The sequence below is a fragment of the Chelonia mydas genome, chromosome 3 (genome assembly GCF_015237465.2).
Source record: "Chelonia mydas isolate rCheMyd1 chromosome 3, rCheMyd1.pri.v2, whole genome shotgun sequence".
Classification (NCBI taxonomy): domain Eukaryota; kingdom Metazoa; phylum Chordata; order Testudines; family Cheloniidae; genus Chelonia; species Chelonia mydas.
In genome coordinates this window covers 169,613,847-169,631,984 of record NC_057851.1, presented here as the reverse complement: position 1 = coordinate 169,631,984, position 18,138 = coordinate 169,613,847, and the positions used below count along the sequence as shown (strand labels likewise).

The 18,138-nt window shown below is 47.9% G+C and overlaps 1 protein-coding gene across 10 annotated transcripts in view; it reads left to right on the top strand.

The window, feature by feature from the left end:
* The first annotated feature begins 598 nt into the window (after positions 1–598).
* SRBD1 (S1 RNA binding domain 1) overlaps positions 599–18,138 on the top strand; it is a 222,780-nt gene continuing 205,240 nt past the window's right edge. The window contains exons 1-4 of one of the 10 annotated variants that reach the window (XM_037895849.2): positions 1,357–1,502; positions 2,910–3,070; positions 16,872–17,623; positions 17,718–17,930. The gene's annotated coding sequence lies outside the window, so the exon portion shown is untranslated. Of the gene's footprint in view, positions 773–1,113; positions 1,503–2,909; positions 3,071–14,091; positions 16,741–16,871; positions 17,624–17,695; positions 17,931–18,138 lie in introns of those variants that run through there. The other 9 variants (XM_037895847.2, XM_037895848.2, XM_043543783.1 and 6 more) reach the window with 9 other exon arrangements.

The following is an 18,138-nucleotide window of genomic DNA, read 5'->3' as shown; positions in this document are numbered from 1 at the left end:
GGCTAAATGCAAATCTGAATCTTTCAGACATTGATTAGGCTAAGACGGGGTGGGCAATAATTTTCACAGGGGGACCATGCCACGAATTTTGGTAAGTCATCACGGGCTGCACATTTCTACTATATTAATGGAGGGGGTGCAGGGTCTGGGAGGGTGTTTGGGTGCACGAGGGAGCTCTGGGCTGGTGCAGAGTGTTGGAGTGCAGAAGAGCGTGAGGAGTGTGGGCTCTGGGAGGGAGTTTGGTGCAGGAGTGGGCTCCAGGCTGGGGCAAGGGGTTGGGGTGCAGGAGGCGGTGCAAGGTGCAGGTTCTGGCCAGGAGGCCCTTACCACAGGTGGCTCCTGGCCCGCGGCGCAGCAGGGCTCAGGCAGGCTGCCTGCTTGCTATGGCCCCACGCCGTTCCCGGAAGTGGCTGGCTGCTGCTTGCACGTCTCTGTGCACATCTTGGGGGAGAGGGGGTAGTGGGTATCCATGCGCTGCCCGCACCCGCAAGCACAGTTTCCGGCCGAAGGGAGCTGTGAGGACAGTGCTGGGGGCAGGGCAGTGCGTCGAGCCACCTTCCCCCCCAGCCAGGGGCGCGCAGAGACATGTCAGCAGCTGCCGGAAGCGGCATGGGGCCCATGGCGGGCAGGCAGCCTGCCTGAGTGCCCTCCTGAGCCGTGGGACTTTTAGTGGCCCAGAGAGGGGGCAGCCAAAGAGCCTGGCAGGCCGGACAGAAATGTTAGATGAGCTGGATCCAGCCCGTGGTCGTATTTTGCCCACTCCTGGGCTAAGGTATGAATAAGGCTCTGCCAGCCCTGTCTATGCTGAGCCATGCTTTGCATGAACTGTATAACTGCAAATAAACACATTACCCTCTTGAAGTAAATAATAGTGGGGTTAACAGGGGCATGAAGGGCTAGAAAAGGAGGGTGCCAACTACTGGAATACGCTTGTTGGGGACGGGGATTGCACCTGATACATAAAGACAGCATGGACGGGGAAGGATTGGACAGGAGCTGGACTGGACCACGGTGAAAGCGCTAAAGGGGACCGGAGTTGGTGAAGCAGGTGTCCAGGCTCTGCGTTCAAGCGGAACTTTGCCTTTAAAGAGGATGTCCGGGAGAGCTACCCCTCGAACGACAGCTCCTTGCAGCCCAGTCCCGGCGAGCTGCTCCCGCGGCAGGCGGTGTCGGGGGCGCAACAGCCTCCCCCAGCCCGGAACGGCTGGCGGGGCGGGGCGGGGCGGGGCGGGACTGCTAAGAACTCAGCGCCCAGCCCGAGCCGGGGCTCCCGGGAACCAAACCCACGGCGGCGCCGGCAGCCGGGCCACGTTCGGCCCAGCCACTCTCGCAGCCCCGGCCGCGGATTGGCGCCGGGCTTGTTCCTTCCGGGGCCGCTCGGCCGCCGCTTCCTGCTCCTCCCCTTGCGCGGCTGGACTAGGCCCGGCAGCCGCGGCCTGGTTGGCGGCCCTTTCAAACCCAGCCCCGGCTCCAGCCGCCGCCAGCAGCAGCAAGGGGGACCGGTGCGTGAGCTCCCCGCGCTGTGCCCGGGCCGGGAGAGGGCAGAGGGGAGCGGGCTGGCGCCGGCGCCGGGCGGCCAGGAAGGGTCCGACGCAGCGGGGTGGGCTGGAGGCGGCTGCTGGCCTCTCAGCCCGTGACTGCAGAGGGGACGAAGCTCTCCGGTGGAAACGAGCGGGGGCTCCGCGCTGCCGGTCACCCTGCCACCGCGCATCCCGCCCGCAGCCGCCGCGGCCAGGGGAGCCCGCAGGCTGCGCTGTCGCCGGCTTGCGGGGCGCAGAGCGCTGGCGGCTCGGAGGGGAGCGGGCAGCCCCCGCTGTGCCACCTGCAGGAGGGAAAGGGGCACCTCGGAGTGGGGGGTGGTTCAGGGGAGTGTTGATTAAAACGGCCTGGGCCCCCCCATCACACGACCGCGAAAAATCTGTTCTGGCCCCTGGGCCAGCCGGAAGCACGTTCTGCTGATGGGGCAACGGTTGCTATTTACCCGCAATCACACACTTAACAATAATGGAAAATGAATGTTGTTCTTGCCATGACAAGCTGTGCAGTGGTTACCAACCCGCAAAAAGACACACTGCTCTGTTATCTCTTAGTGAAATGCAAGCCACTGAATTAAACTAATTGAAAGGGGATTTTAGTGCATAGACCTGGGTTCTATACCTGACTCTGCTACTTGCCTGCTGGGTGACCTTGAGGAAATAATTTTCCTCTCTCTCCCTGCCTCAGTTTCCCCATCTGTTAAATGGGAATGCTGATATTGACCTCCTTTGTAAAGTGCTTTGAGATCTATGGACCAAAAGTGCTATATACAACCTAGGTGGTCGTGGTGGTGGTAAATATTTGTCCAGGTTTGGACTTCATTGTGTTTGAGGTATTATTCTCTGTCCACTTTTCAGTTGTTATCATCCTCCTTCTCATTCAGTGACAGGTTGCTACATAGTATGGGGCTATATCTCACCTGTCACATGGAGGAGTGGGGTCATGGGGGGTGGTTTAGGGGAGTACTTATTACAGAGTTCACTGCCCTGATGATGCACAGCTAAGAATCTGTTCTCACTCCTGGCCTAGCCAGGAGTACTTTCTGATGATGGTTCATTGGTGTAGCAACAATTGCTGTTTAACCCCAGCCATGCATATAACAACAGTAATGCAAAGTGAATTTTATTATTGGCATGACCAGTTGTGCATGCTCTTTGCTCACAGCTACTGGGAGCAAACTGGGGATGGGGGGAGCATATTCTGTGTCACACTGGCATTCTTCCCTTCCAGCTGTGCTTCTTTCCAGCTCCTGGGAACCCTTGTCTCTCGCCCTCCAGACAGCTTTGGGTGCTCTTTAGCTGTTCACCCCACCCTGTATGTCTGTCCTGTCCTCGCCAGCTGTGTAACCCTCATCTTTCTCTCTCTCCCTCCAGTTGGTACTGGGGCCCTTCAGATTTGTACTTCTCATTTTGCCCCCAAGCACCTTTGACTTGTTTTCTCCAGTGGCGTTTGCGTACCCTGGCTATCGACTCCACCAGCTTTTGTGTGCAAAGTTGCTGGCAGTTTTGCAGGATCTGGCCCTAGGAGGACTCTGGTAAGTTCATCCCCCCCCCCCCCCCCCCCGAACTCTAATTTTTAATGGTCCAAAAATGGAATGGCCAGGAAAACTTGACAGCATTGATATCAGAACAAAGTTTTCCAGCAGCAGTAGTGTGAGTCATGTTTTCTGCTTGTTGTTGGCTGTGTGGTCCTCACACCTCTTGAGTTTTTCTTCCCACAGCTTCTTCCCACGCTGACTCTAGAATGCAATGGAGTTGCCTTAAAATGATGAAAGTAAATGGCAGCAATTATACGTATTGTGTAGAGCTGGACTATTTTGTTGGTATTAACAATGTGGTAAAAAATTACTCCCCCCTGCAGAATCCATGGGTTTTTTTTCCAGGTATTGTAACAACCTACTACTCAGCTCTTGCTGTGTTGGTTAAAGTTTGTTTTGGGGCTGTCTTGGGCAAACTTAAAACTCCTCTCAAAGCCCAGTCACTAAATGTTGCTATTATTCTGTTGCCTTCCCTCAGGGCTGTCCTTACCATGAGGCGAACTGAGGTGACCGCCTCAGGTGCCAGACTGGGCCGGGGGGACCCCCACTAGGACCCAGAGTGCAGAAAATTGTGTCTGCTGCTGGTGCATATGTATTCTCTTTGCTCTAGATGCACAGAGATGGTGGAGTGCTGTGCTGGAGGGCACAAGAGACATAACAGGCAGGCAGGAGAAAAGGTGAGAGGGAATAACAGAAAGCAGCAGGAGTTGCAGGGAGAGAGAGGAGGAGGAGCCTCTTATGTACCTCTTTAGCACCCCCAGGAGCCTGGACTGATTAACATCAGCTTCTCAGGGAGCTTCTTGTTTCCTGCTGCTTCCCTGAACCCACTTGAGGAGAACAGGCAGTCAACTGAAGTAGTGGGAGCCAGTTAGGCCCTTAAGACGCTGATATCTTCCCTCACTCAGGCCCTGCTACCAGTCTGCTTATTTGTCCCCTTCAAATGAGTGTGGAGAGCCACTATAGCTAGGACAGAACAGCAGTCATGAGTGAAAGAAGAAAACACCCCTCTGGGGGAGTATTCAGAAAAAGAAAGAAAGCAAAGGAAGGTTTTCTATTTAAGCTGGAAGGAGCTCTCCTGAGATACATAGACACAAATGTTCATGGTGAGTGTTCCGGCCCCAGTGAGGATGTGACTGGTGAGGAGATGCCTGATCTTCCAGTTAGTCAGAGTGCAGGTGACCTGGCAGCTACTGCAGCATCCATATCTCCATCTCAAATGGATGTAACCGTGCATATTCCTGAAGAAAAGTAGGTTGGAGAAGAGCGTGGTGGAGGCGCAAGAAACAGCTGCTGCTGAGTTTAGTTCCTTAAGTCTAGATGATCCAGGACTGTGGACCCACTTGAGCAGTAGCCTGAGGGACTTCCTTGTACTACGTGGGCTACAGCACGTGAAAAACTTCGTGTCCCCCAAAGTCAATGAACATAGAAGTTTCCATCCAACACATTACTGGCATGAAATCCCCAAAGGTGACAAAGTTGAAGAGGCCATGGCTTCAAGTACTCATAAAAACCCAGAATGCTGCATACTGTTTTTGTTGCAAACTCTTCCAGTCTAATATTCCAGCAACATTGGGTTCTACAGGAAAAAAGGACTGGAAAAATCTGGCTAGAAATCTGGCATGCCATGAGAAAGCAGCAAATCACCAGAGAGCATTCCATAGGTGGAAAGAGCTTGAGATGAGACTAAGGTTAAAGGCCACGATAGATGATCAGCGTCAAGAGAAGATTGCATCAGCGTCTCTTTACTGGCAAAATGTTCTGAAAAGGCTCATTGCCATTGTGAGAATGCTTGCTACCCAAAACCTAGCAGTGCGTGGCACTTCAGATCAGCCGTATGTGCCAAACAATGGAAACTTCCTTAAAATTGTGGAGCTGATGGCTGAGTTTGATGCTGTACTCCAGGAGCATCTAAGAAGAGTCACCACACAAGAAATGTGTACGCACCACTACTTTGGAAAAACAATTCAAAATGAGATCATACAGTTTCTGGCAACAAAAGTCAAACAGAAGATTGTGGCAGATCTGAAGTGAGCAAGACATTACTCTGTTATTCTGGACTGCACACCTGACATCAGCCATACGGAACAAATGACTTTAATGGTGCATTTTGTAACAACAACAGAACCGAGTGAAAATGTCCCTGCAATGGTGACTGTCAGAGAGCATTTTCTAGAATGTATTGACATTGATGATACTACAGGAGCTGGTATGACAAATGTGCTTCTTAAAAAGCTGGAAGATATGGGAATTGCGATAGCTGGCATGAGAGGTCAGGGCTAAGATAATGGTGCCAACATGAGAGGAAAGAACAGAGGAGTGCAGACACGGATCCGAGAGTTAAACTCTCGAGGTTTTTTTGTCCCGTGCAGTTCTCATTCATTGCACTTGGTGGTCAGTGATGCAGCATCAGCTTCTAGTGAGGCTGCTGAATTTTTTAATGTAATTCAAAGCATCTATGTATTTTTTTTCTGCATCAACTCATCGATGGCAAATTTTGAAGTAACATCTGGGAACATCCTCTCTGACACTGAATCCACTGAGTGCCACATGATGGAAAAGTCAAGTGGAGGCGATAAAGCCTATCAAACACCAAACTGGGAAGACAGATGATGCCACAGTTGCCGTTATGGAGAATAATGCTATGACAGGAACTGTTCGTGGGAGAACAGTGGCAGAGGGAAATGGAATCACCGGAAACGTACATAACTTCAAATTTCTTTGTGGCTTAGCGTTGTGGCATGACATACAGTTTGAAATAAATGTTGTAAGCAAGAGACTCCAAGGCGTTGAGCTTGATATATCTGGAGCAATGGAACAACTGGACAAAGCAAAGTCATACCTACAGTCTTACCGGTCAGATGAGGGATTTCAAAATGTTCTGAAGAGTGCACAGAAGTTAGCAGAGGAACTTCACACTGAAGCTATTTTCCCACCCATTCAAGAATAGAAGTGTCACCGAAGATTACGAGGCACGGGATAATCCCATAAGAGACCCCAAACAGAAATTCAAAGTTGAATTCTTTAACCAGGTGCTCTAGATTGTGCAATACAGTCAGCTGAAGAACATTTCATGCAGCTCAAGGAACACAGCAGTATATTTGGGATGTTGTATGATATTCCAAAACTCCTCACTTTACCTGAAGAAGACCTACACCAGCAATGCAGGGCACTAGAGACAGTGTTGACACATGATGACATGCGCGACATTGATGCTCTGTGCTCCACAATGACACCAGGAGAGGCTGGTCGGCCTTGCAACCATCTCAGTAGAGCATGAGCTGGCCCAGACTGTGGACCTTCAGCAGGAAGCAGTTCAAATCTTTGCAACCAAGAAGGCACAGAAAGCACCACTTTGATTATTCAAACAGATAAAAGTGCTAGTGTTTACTATGCAGACAAGAACATTTTCTGTTCAGGTGTTTGAAAGTTAACTTAAGAGTTACTTAAAATTTTTGAACAAGGCATTTTAAGTTGTTAGTTCTCCTTTATTGGGGTAGGTAGCAGAGCAGTACCATGAGAGGAGTAGAACAGGAAGAGGGAAGAATTGAGACCTTTCAAAGTTTTGGCCCAAGCGAGGGGGCATGGGGGCATCATTTGAGCTCCCCGCCTCAGGTGCTAAAATGTTGTGGTCCGGCCCTGCCTTCCCTGCTGTACAGGCAGGATGACTGGTGAATTCTGTTCATTGAGGATTAGCAAAGACTTGGGAGCTTCCTGCATAGGCAGACCTGCAAAATAGTGTCCTTTGTAGGGAAAATATACTTTTGGATTAGTTGGAAGACAGTTTTAAAACATCTCCCTCTTTGCTGGTGAAGGATTTTGGTATGATTGTTTCAATGAGAAAAAATATCATTCTCCTTGGTTTTTGAAGTGTCATGGTTTCAAACTGAGACAGCCCAGCCAAGTGAATAGAGCTTGTAAGGTGCAAAATCGAATTACTACTGACAGATTTTCTTTGTTTTTTTCCCCTTTAAAATTTCATGGGAAATTAAATGCCAAAACATATGCATCATCAAGGTTATGAGATCGAGGACTCAAAAGTCACGAAATTTCAAAATATAAGGTTGCGGTAGTTAAATTAACTTGACCATGTTGCAGAAATGTAATACTTTCCATAACTCCTAACTCTGGTTAAATGTGAACCTTAGTGTATTACTGTTTATTAGAGTATACCATATAAAATATACAGGATGTTAACACTGCAAGGGGAACCTTTGGGTTTGAAATTCTTGACTATATTGTACTAAGATAACAAGACTTAGCATTGCATTAATGCTAGCTTTTTGCATTTAATCATTTCTAAACTAATGTAAGTTTAGCCACTGGAAGTTGCTTTTTCACCATTCAACAAGCAACTGACTGACACGGGGAGCATTTCCTTTCCGTTCACACGTGACTGACTTGGTTGTAGTCCTGCCACACATCAAAAAATATTTTCTTAACCATTTTGGAGTCACAGAATTGTAGGCATGGAAGGGACCTCGAGGGGTCCTCCAGTCCAGACCCCTGGACTCAAGGCAGGACTAAGTATTATCTAGACCATCCCTGACAGGTGTTTGTCTAGCCTGCTCTTAAAAATCTCCAATGATGGAGATACCACAACCTCCCTAGGCAATTTATTCCAGTGCTTAACCACCCTGACAGGAAGTTTTTCCTAATGTCCAACCTACACTGCCCTTGCTGCAATTTAAGCCCATTGCTTCTTGTCCTATCCTCAGAGGTTAAGGAGAATAATTTTTCTCCCGTCTCCTTGTAACAACCTTGTACGTACTTAAAAACGGTTATCATGTCCCCTCTTAGTCTTCTCCAGACTAAAGAAATCCAATGTTTTCAATCTTCCCTCATAGGTCAATGTGGAGAAAAGCGGAAGAATTACGTCTTATGTCTTGCTTACAACACTCCTGCTAGTACATCCCCAAATTATATTCGCATTCTTTTGCAATGGTGTTGCGCTATCTTTGTAATATAAAGAGGCCCCAAAAGGCCATCCTGTTTATGGTCTACACGCCTTCCTTCACACCTCTTCTTCTGCACCCCAGCCCTATCTGTGAGTGTTTGTTTGTGTGTACATGTTTGGGGGAGAAAATCTGCGTTAGGTTTTCAGGCCATAAACTGATCTCCAGGTGCGCAATCACTTCTTCTCAGTATGCTTTGCATGAACTGAGTTAAGACATCATCAATCATAAGTAGTTATGAAGGATTAAAAGAATGTGCCACTGTCTGTGTTGTATTCCATAGATTTGAATTCCAGCATTTATCTGCATACATTTCAGCTATATTCATTGTGTTATGTACTGCTGTATTGAATGGAGGAGGGATTGGGTGGAGCAGCATGGCAGAGCGGTGACTGTGATATGAAGAGACGTGTATGAGTACTTTGAGAGATCAAGTATGCTTCATGGTAGTGCTGTGTATTGTAGGCTATGTTAGCAGAGGTGAACACAAGTGTCTTCTTATCATTGGGATTGTCAGCAGTCTGGTGACATGTGTCTGGTCTCCAGTGCTTAGTCAGGGTAAGTGAAGGAAATATCTCAGAAGAAATGCTCTGGGCAAGCATGAAGGAGTGGTAACATTTTGCAAGTCTAGTGTGGTTTGTGTAGATTAGGCTCAGTGTTTGAGTGTAGGCCGTGTGTAGGTCGCTGCTGTTTGCTATACCTGACTTAAACCCCGTGTAACTCACGTCAGGTCGGTGTGGTACTATGTACCCCTCTGGAGATGGGTTGGCCGCACCGGTTGATGAACATTTGCAGACTTGGATTAAAGAGATGGGTCTTTCAGTTCAGGCAGTAGAGGCTCATTGAAAAAAATGCAGAGTTCCAGGTTCAATCCTTGTTGCTGATGACCTCTTCCCCCAGGGCGTGGCACTACACTAAGTTTTGCCTTAGTAAAGAGAGGATGTTAAAATTTGTCTTCCAAGTGTTCACGTGCTCTGTTCCACAAGTGTTCTGTAACATCTTTGAGAGTAGAGTGCTAGTATGTGTGTTGTTGGTGTGCTGGGGGCAGGATTGATTTTGCATTGTGAGGGTGGCATGTGACTTAATTCTTTCACTTCCTGGTTTTCAGAGGTTTAAATTTAGCTCATCTGGAAGGTCTTGAGGCATCACTGAGGAGCCTTAAATCTGCATTAACAAAGTTTTGGCAGATTTAATCTACTTTGTTTTAAAAAGGTTCAAGGCTAAATCATTTTTAACATCTGTGTTCTAGATTAGGTAGAGATTTAGCTCCCGATTCTCCTCTCACTTACAGATGAATCAAACAGAATTCAATGGAAACTGAATTGTACCCTTATTAAATTAGTATAAGAGGCAAATCTGATCCATAGACTAGCGCACAGTTGGGGGATGGTTAAACTTTAAAGTGGAATTTAGCAAAATCAAAAAAGTGAAAATAGTTTTGCTCCATCTCTTTTAGTCTCATTAACTTCTTAAATGAGTTGTACGGGCAAAATTATTTTCTTGTGTTTAAAATGTATGGATTATGGCATTTCAGATTAAATGGTGTAAAAATTCAGATTTTTGTAAAAGGTCACCACCCCCTTTCAGTATGTCTGGGAATAGCAAGAGAGACAAGGTGGGTGAGGTAATATCTTTTATTGAACAAACTTGTGTTAGAGAGAGAGAGAGACAAGCTTTCGAGCCACATAGAGCTAGCTCTTCTTCAAATCTGGGAAAGGTACTCCAAGCATCACAGCTACATGCAAGGTGGAACACATTGTTTAGCATAAGTACTTAGCACATATTCTAAGGGACCTTTCAAGGTAGGGTGGCCCATTAACACCTCTGCAATCAAAAGACAAACAGAGGGGGTTAATGGGTTACAGATTGCTGTAATAAGCCATACATCCAGTAGCTCTGTTCAGTCCATGACTTTTCGTGTCTAGCAGAGTTATGAATTTAAGCTCCCAGGCTCATCTTTTGAAAGTGTTGGGCAGGTTTCCTTTGAGGATGAGAACTGATAGGTCAGACACAGAGTGATTTCTCTGTGAAAAGAACAGGAGGACTTGTGGCACCTTAGAGACTAACACGTTTATTTGAGCATAAGCTTTCGTAAGCTACAGCTCACTTCATTGCAAAAGCTTATGCTCAAATAAATAGATTAGTCTCTAAGGTGCCACAAGTACTCCTTTTCTTTTTGCGGATACAGACTAACACGGCTGCTACTCTGAAATCTGTGAAAAGTGTTCACCCACAGGTGATAGGGTATTTTTGGTCTTTTAAAATTTTCCTGTCTGAGTTTATTGGAGAGTGTAGTGATTGTCCGGATTCATGCACATAGTTGTTGTTGTTGTGATGAGGTACACCACGTGATGAGGTACACCACATGTTGTGATAGGCATGAGGTACACCACATGTTGTGATAGGCATGTGTAAGATCCGTAGATCTTGAAAGTTGTGTTGTGAGGTGTGTTGATCATTGTAGCAGTGGAGATATGTCTGTAGGTTTTGCATCTGTTTTTGCATCTGCTTTGAGTTGGTGTGTCCTGGATTGTGAGGAGCTTGTTTCTGATGATGAGCTTGGAGAGGTTGGGGGATTATTTGAAGGCCAGAAGAGGGAGTTTAGGAAAGATTTATTTCAGGATGGGATCTTCATTGAGTATGGGTTGTAGTTGTTTGCTGATACCCCCTCTGGGTTCCAGTGTGGGGTGGTAGGTGATAACTAGGGATGTGCAGTCAGAGAGGGTTTTATTTCTGTATTGAAGCAGGGTTTCTCGGGGTATTTGGGTGGCCGGTTGCATGATGCAATCTATTTCTCTGGTGGAGTGTCCTTTTTTGTTGAAGTCCGGTTTAAGTGACTTAAGGTGCACATCCCAGACTTCCTCCTTGGAGCATATTCAATGGTATCTGAGTGCCTGGCTATAGATAACAGATTTCTTGGGGTCTTTGGGGTGGTTGCTGGATCTATGTAGGTGTGATGATCCATGGGTTTCTGGTATATAATAGTCTGTAGAGTTCCATTTTTTAAGCTGATTGTGGTGTCCAGGAAGTTGATGCTAGTGAGGGAGTGTTCCAGAGAGAGTTGAATGGACAAGTGGTGGTTGTTGAAGTTGTGGTGGAAATCTATGAGGGAGTTTAAGCTGTCAGTCCAGAGGAATGAAAATATCATCTATGCTAAACAATCTCTTCCACTTTGCATTTAGCTGTGATGTTTGGAGTACTTTCCCCAGACCTGAAGAAGAGCTCTGTGTGTTCAAAAGTTTCTCTCTCCAACAGAAGTTGGTCCAATAAAAGATATTACCTCACTCACCTTGTCTCTCTAATATCCTGGGACTGACATGGTTGCATCTACACTGGGAATAGCAAAGCATTTACTTTTTACTTTTTTTAATACTAGTCAAAAGAGTAATATTCTGTGAGACAGATACGATGTCATGATATTGCAATGTAGCGTCATTGTATCATGCTGTGATTAGGGAGATTTCCTTGGAGGGGGATGAAAGTATTTTTTGTCTGTGTTTTATAAACACCAGCAGACTGACCAGCTGAGCTGGCAATGTAGAGAGCAGAGTGGCAATCCATGCACTTCATCCCACCATGTACTCCTGTGCCTGTCCTGCCCCAGCCCCCACTAGGGCTATTGCATGCTGACATCATTCCTGCCCTGCCTTCAGATTTCCAGTTAAGCTCATCATGAAAGAGTGTCTAGCATCTACTTATAGGTAAGGGAAAACTTGATGCACAAAAGGTTTTAAACAGAGTCCTGAATAAATTGAACCCAGTCAGAGCCAAGTATCTGTGGAAGGCAGTGCTTTGGGTTTGGTGGTTAAGTATTTGAATGGCAGCTTTTAACTATTGTTAAAGGGCTTCTGTCTTCTCAGTGGCACATTTCCTGAAGGTGGGGGAATACAGCATCTCTCCGACTGTTGCTATGGATGTCTGAATCTGGAGAAACCTGGGCTGGAAAATGGGGTATGCAATCTTGGATTGGAGATGGGGGAGATGCGGTACACCAGCTTTCTTTCTCTGGATAGAGCAGCGCAAGGTTGTTACACAGACCAAGTTGCTCAGAGAAGGAGATTGCGTTGGAAAACATTACGTGTCTCACTTCCTCCTCTGTAACTAAGCTGAGTTACACTACCTTTCTGGGTCCTGTAAAATATTCAGAGGAGATATTGCTATGTGAACTGTTTCTTCTGCTTTCATCTGATTCTTTCTCAATTTTTATTTTTTTAAGGAATCTGCTGTTGTGTGGGTGTTTCACACATTCTGTCCTTAAGGAGAGCAAAATACTTTCACCTTGAAGGGGAGATATGGAAGCATAGGCGCCTTGAGTCTCCAGGTGCTTAGCACCCACTGGCAATAGAGCTGCAGCCCCAGCCAGGGATCAGTAGTTCCTAAGCAACCCCTCCCCCACTGATCAGCTAGTAGACAGCTGTGTTCATCACCTAGCAGCTGTTCAACTTTTGTGGCCCCTGGGCTTGCTGCAGCAGAGGCTGACCCAGCCCTGCTTCAGCCCCCTGTGGGGGGTGGGGCCCGTCCTCCAGAAGCCTTAGGGAGCTGCTCCACTGCTCCAGCCAGGGGTAGGTGTGGGTGAGCAGGGAGCGCAGGCTGGGCTCCCTCTGCTCTGTGGAAGACCAGCCTGATCAGCAGCGGTGAGACCCTGCTTACCTGGGTCACCCTGCCTTATACTACTTTTTACACATACATGGGGCTCAAACAACAGCTCTGATCCTGATATTACGCTCTCGGGATCAATCGTGTGGATAATTTTCACCACCCACTTCCCTTTTGGGGAAGCAATAATTAAAAAGCTATTGACGGACTGGGGTAGAATTTATGGTGCAAATTTAGGTCATTTAATCAAGAGGTTCCCAATATATGTCCTCCCATTGCATTATGAGCTTCTTTTAATTTTCAAAGTACTCTAAAATCCACATGCAAAATGAGATTATCTAGGACAGGGGTAGGCAACCTATGGCACGTGTGCCAAAGACGGCATGCGAGCTGATTTTCAGTGGCACTCACGCTGCCTGGGTCCTGGTCACCAGTCTGGGGGGCTCTGCATTTTAATTTTAAATGAAGCTTCTTAAACATTTTAAAAACCTTATTTACTTTACATACAACACTAGTTTAGTTATATATTATAGACTTATAGAAAGAGACCTTCTAAAAACGTTAAAATGTATTATTGGCATGGGAAACCTTAAATTAGAGTGAATAAATGAAGACTCGGCACACCACTTCTGAAAGGTTGCCGACCCCTGATCTAGGATATTGGTATGCCACAACAGGGGCAATGGTGCAAGTTTGGAATAATTTGGTTCAGGCGTTCCTCAGATACTGTCCCCAGCCCCCCAGAGAAGAAAATTTTAATGTTCCAGTTGCTCTAAAACTGACATGCATAGTGAGATTACCTTGAACAATGGTATTCCACAACTGAAACTGAGGTAGAGGGGAATTCCCATTGAGATGATTGGGTCATTTCACACCACCCAGAGCTGATGTGTTAGACTGTTCATCTCTTTCAAGTGTCCTAATTCATCTGAGCACACCCCACTGAGGTGAATGGGCTATTCCACACACCAACAGTACTCCTGTACTGCAGAGGGCTGTGCAGAGCCCCTGCCTTTACACTAGCTCCCTGAAGTAGATACAACGTCTGGGGCTTCCTGCTATTCCTCTTGCTTATTCCAGCTTAATCCTCACAGCCGATCAGTTACCATCCTCCTTTCTTCCCATGGCCCTTCCAGCCCTACCCGGTGCATGGTGAAGCCAGGAGGAGGGCAGAGCTGGTAGCTAAAGTGGCAGATCATTCCCCTCCCACAGGTGCCCTCCCATCATCCCCCCCGTCCCTAACACCTCTTCCTCAAGAAACAAGGGCAATTAACTGCCCAAAAACATGGTTAATTCATGTCTTGTTGACACTACAGTGCCTTTGCCAGTATAAAGAAAAGGAGTACTTGTAGCACCTTAGAGACTAACAAATTTATTTGAGCATAAGCTTTTGTGAGCTACAGCTCACTTCATCAGATGCATTCAGTGGAAAATACAGCGGGGAGATTTATATACATAGAGAACATGAAACAATGGGTGTTACCATACACACTGTAATGAGAGTGATCACTTAAGGTGAGCTATTAAGCAGGAGAGCGGGGGGGGGAAGGGGGGGGTAGGGACTTTTGTAGTGATAATCAAGGTGGGCCATTTCCAGCAGTTGACAAGAACGTCTGAGGAACAGTGGGGGGTGGGGGGGGGGTGGGGAATAAACATGGGGAAATAGTTTTACTTTGTGTAATGGCCCATCCACTCCCAGTCTTTATTCAAGCCTAAGTTAATTGTATCCAGTTTGCAAATTAATTCCAATTCAGCAATCTCTTGTTCGAGTCTGTTTTTTGAAGTTTTTTTTGTTGAAGAATTGCAACTTTTAGGTCTGTAATCGAGTGACCAAAGAGATTGAAGTGTTCTCCGACTGGTTTTTGAATGTTATAATTCTTGACGTCTGATTTGTGTCCATTTATTCTTTTACGTGGAGACTGTCCAGTTTGGCCAATGTACATGGCAGAGGGGCATTGCTGGCACATGATGGCCAGTATAGTTATGCCAGCTAGACTCACCCCTGTTTAGTACTCTCTTCAGCTCAAGCAGTGTGTTTCAGGTTCCTGCTGGCACTGCCAGTCTGACGTGCCTTCTCTAGCTTGTCAGATTGGGTTTATATCTGCTGGTGAACCACAGCGCCACTCATTAGACTGATTCCTAGGCTGGTGAACCACCTGTGGTTCATTAATTTTATACCAGTGTAACTCCACTGATTTCACTGGGGTTGTTCCTGATTTACCCTGGTACAAGTGAGGAGAGAATCAGGCATAGGCACCGACTCTGTCAGTGCTCCAGGGCTCAAGCACTGATGGAAAAAAATAGTGGGGGTGGTCAACACCCACCAGCCACAGCTGTTCAGCTGGGCTGCCATTCAGCTATTCGGCAGCTGGCATAGGGCCTCGGGGGGAAAGGGTGGAGCAGGGACAGGAAGAGGCAGAGCGAGGGTGGGGCATGCGTGGCATTATGGATGGCTTTGCACAAATGGGCTTCCTTAACTGTGGAGGGATGATAGATGGCACACAAATTCCAATTCTGGCACCAGACCACCTAGCCACCGAGTATATTAATGGGAAGGGGTATTTCTCAATGGTTCTTCAGGCTCTTGTAGATCACCATGGGCGTTTCACAGACATTAACGCAGGCTGGTCCAGAAAGGTCCATGATGCATACATCTTTCGGAATACTGACCTGTTCAGGAAGCTGCAAGCAGGGACTTTCTTCACGGACCAGAAGATCACTGTAGGGGAAGTCAAAATGGCCATTGTGATCCTGGGAGACCCCGCCTATCCCTTAATGCCGTGGCTTCGAAAGCCATACACAGGGCATTTTGACAGCAGCAAGGAGCAGTTCAACAACAGGCTGAGCAAGTGCAGAATGACTGTTGAGTGTGCTTTTGGCCGTTTAAAGGCCCACTGGCACTGCCCATATGGGAAGCTGGACCTGGACGATGTCAATATTCCTATGCGTATAACTGCGTGCTGTACGCTCCATAATATTTGTGAAGGGAAGGGTGAAAGCTTCACTCAGGGCTGGACTGCTGAGGCTCAGCGCCTGGAGGCTGAATTTGAACAGCCAGAGACCCGGGCTATTAGAGGGGTGCAGTGCCGAACCATAAGGATCAGGGATGCCTTGAGGCAGCAATTTGAAGCTGAAAGCCACTAATATTTGTTGCTGTGCTCAGGAGTGTAGTGCTTGTAGTGGTAGGAGGTGATTGTAATTGGTGCAGACGGAAGCAATATGAAGGTTTAAGATAGTTGTCTGATGCTTTGCAGGCTCTGTTTGCTTTCAATTAATAGAATAAAGATTTGCTTTCAAACCAACACAATTCTTTTATTAAAAAGCAACTGGAGGAGAGAGACAGACAAAAATACACATCCGCACTGAGGAGGTTGGGGGAGGGGAAGGTTCCAGGAGGAGGTGGGGGATGGTTAAAGATTTCTGTATGTCCAGGGGTCATATCCAACCTTCTCCTTTGGAGTACAGTGCAACGGGTACTGTACTTCAGCAGGGCTAAATTACAGAGGGATGGGTGTTGAGTGCAGTGTGTACTGGGAGTCCACAGTGCTGGACTGTGACGGGGCAGGAGTGGAATGCTGCGGGTACAGACTGGAGCCAGGAGGCTGACAAGAGTATGTTGGCGGTGTCTGGGGGGCGCATGGGAGAGAGTTTTGCGACTGCAGCTGCAGGGGAGGGCATGCGCGTAGCTGCTCGGTTTGCAGTGCTAGTATCGCCTGAAGTGTGTCTGTTTGGCGCTTCATAATGTTTAAGAGCTGCTCCGTGGCTTCATTGTGGTGTACCGAGTTCTCCTTTCGGTCCCTCTTCTCGCTGTCCCACCACTCCTTCAATTCCTGTTTTTTGGCCGCGGAGTGCATCATAACCTCACGGAGAAAGTCCTTTTTAGTTCTTCATGGCTGCTTTCTAATTCTGCACAGCCATTCGGCCGTTGATAACAAAGAGGGAGGCTGGGCTCCCAAGGTCATCTCTGTGAAGCTAAAACGCAACAGTTTACAGAAGCAGTATTGTTTGCAACAGACAGAACACTGATTCAGTGATTTAAAGAACAGCCACTATTCACATACCTGTCACTAACTGGCTGATCCCAGGCAAGCACACATGAGCCGCAAGACCACCAAAATGGTGAGTAGCTGTAGGGGCAGGGTAAATCCAGTGTTCCCGGACCATACTGTACACTGGGCACATGGCTCTTGGTGAGAGCCAGCACTGTAGCGGGGGCTTGATAATCATTCCTGTCCCCACATTTTCCACAGGCTGTGTTCATTATGGAAGATACCGCGCTGCTGAGGGTGAGCAGGGAATGAAGGGAGGGTCTTCTCCAAGCCTGCGGTTTCCGCCCTGGCCCCTATGCAACTCAGCTGTGTGCAACAATGGTTCCCCTGCCTCCCCCCAGCTCCCTCCTGTGACGGCAGAGTGGCGCGGGAAAGTTACCATTAATGGGGCAAGAAACAGCAGCTCTGCGAAAGAACCTGTGGCAGTGAATTGCCCAGTATCTCCATGAGAGTTTCCTGGAGATCTGAGGCAGATTCCAATAAAGTGAGGGAGTCAATCAACACCCTGTTCCATCACTTAGACTAGGCATATGGTGGTGTGCGCATCATACAGACACAAGCCTGCTTTCTGCAACTCTCCTGCCCCCAACAACTCGCTTCAGCAATTCCCAAAATCAAATCCACTTACCATGGGCCTCCTCTCTTGTATGCGCTTTGCCAAGATCTGACAGCTGTGACTGGATAGCCTCTGCCGGGGTTGAGAAGAGCTCTTGGCTGCATGCATCTCTGACCTCCGATTCGTCCTCTGCCTCTGGGTCCCCCTCCACATCCTCATCCAAGATTTTCTCCTCCTGGATCGGTCCAATCTCAACTGGCATTCGAGCCACCAAAGTATCCACAGTGGCCTTCGCAGTGGAGGTGGGGTCGTCACTGAGTATCGCGTCCAGCTCTTTGTAGAACCGGCAGCTTGTGGGCGCAGCACCGGAGTGGTGGTTTGCCTCCCATGCCTTGTGGTAGGTGTTACACAGCTCCTTCACTTTGACCCTCCACTGCAGTGTGTCCCGATCATGGCCCCTTTTTGTCATGCATCATGAAATCTGTCCGTAGGTATCATAATTCCTGTGGCTGGAGCGCAGCGGGGACTGGACAGCCTCCTCTCCCCAAATGCTGACGAGATCCAGCAACTCGGCATTGCTGCAAGTGGGGGATCACCTCGTGCGTGGAGCAGGCCTGGCCACCTGGAAAGATGTGCTAAGACCGCTGCATGTGTCACTGAGCAAACAGGAAGGGGACCTCCAAAATTCCAAAGGAATTTACGGGGTGGGGATGACGGTTGGTCACCTGAGGGCAGGGCAGTAGAGTTCAAACCGATAATCAGAGAGGTGAGAACAGGCATTGTGGGACACCTCCCGGAGGCCAGTCACAGCGCTGTAATCCAGCAGGGTGTTTACACTGGCACCGCAGCGCTGTAGCCCCGGTGCAGAAAGCTGTGTGCCTCTCGTCAGGGTGGTTTTTTTAAAGTGCTACA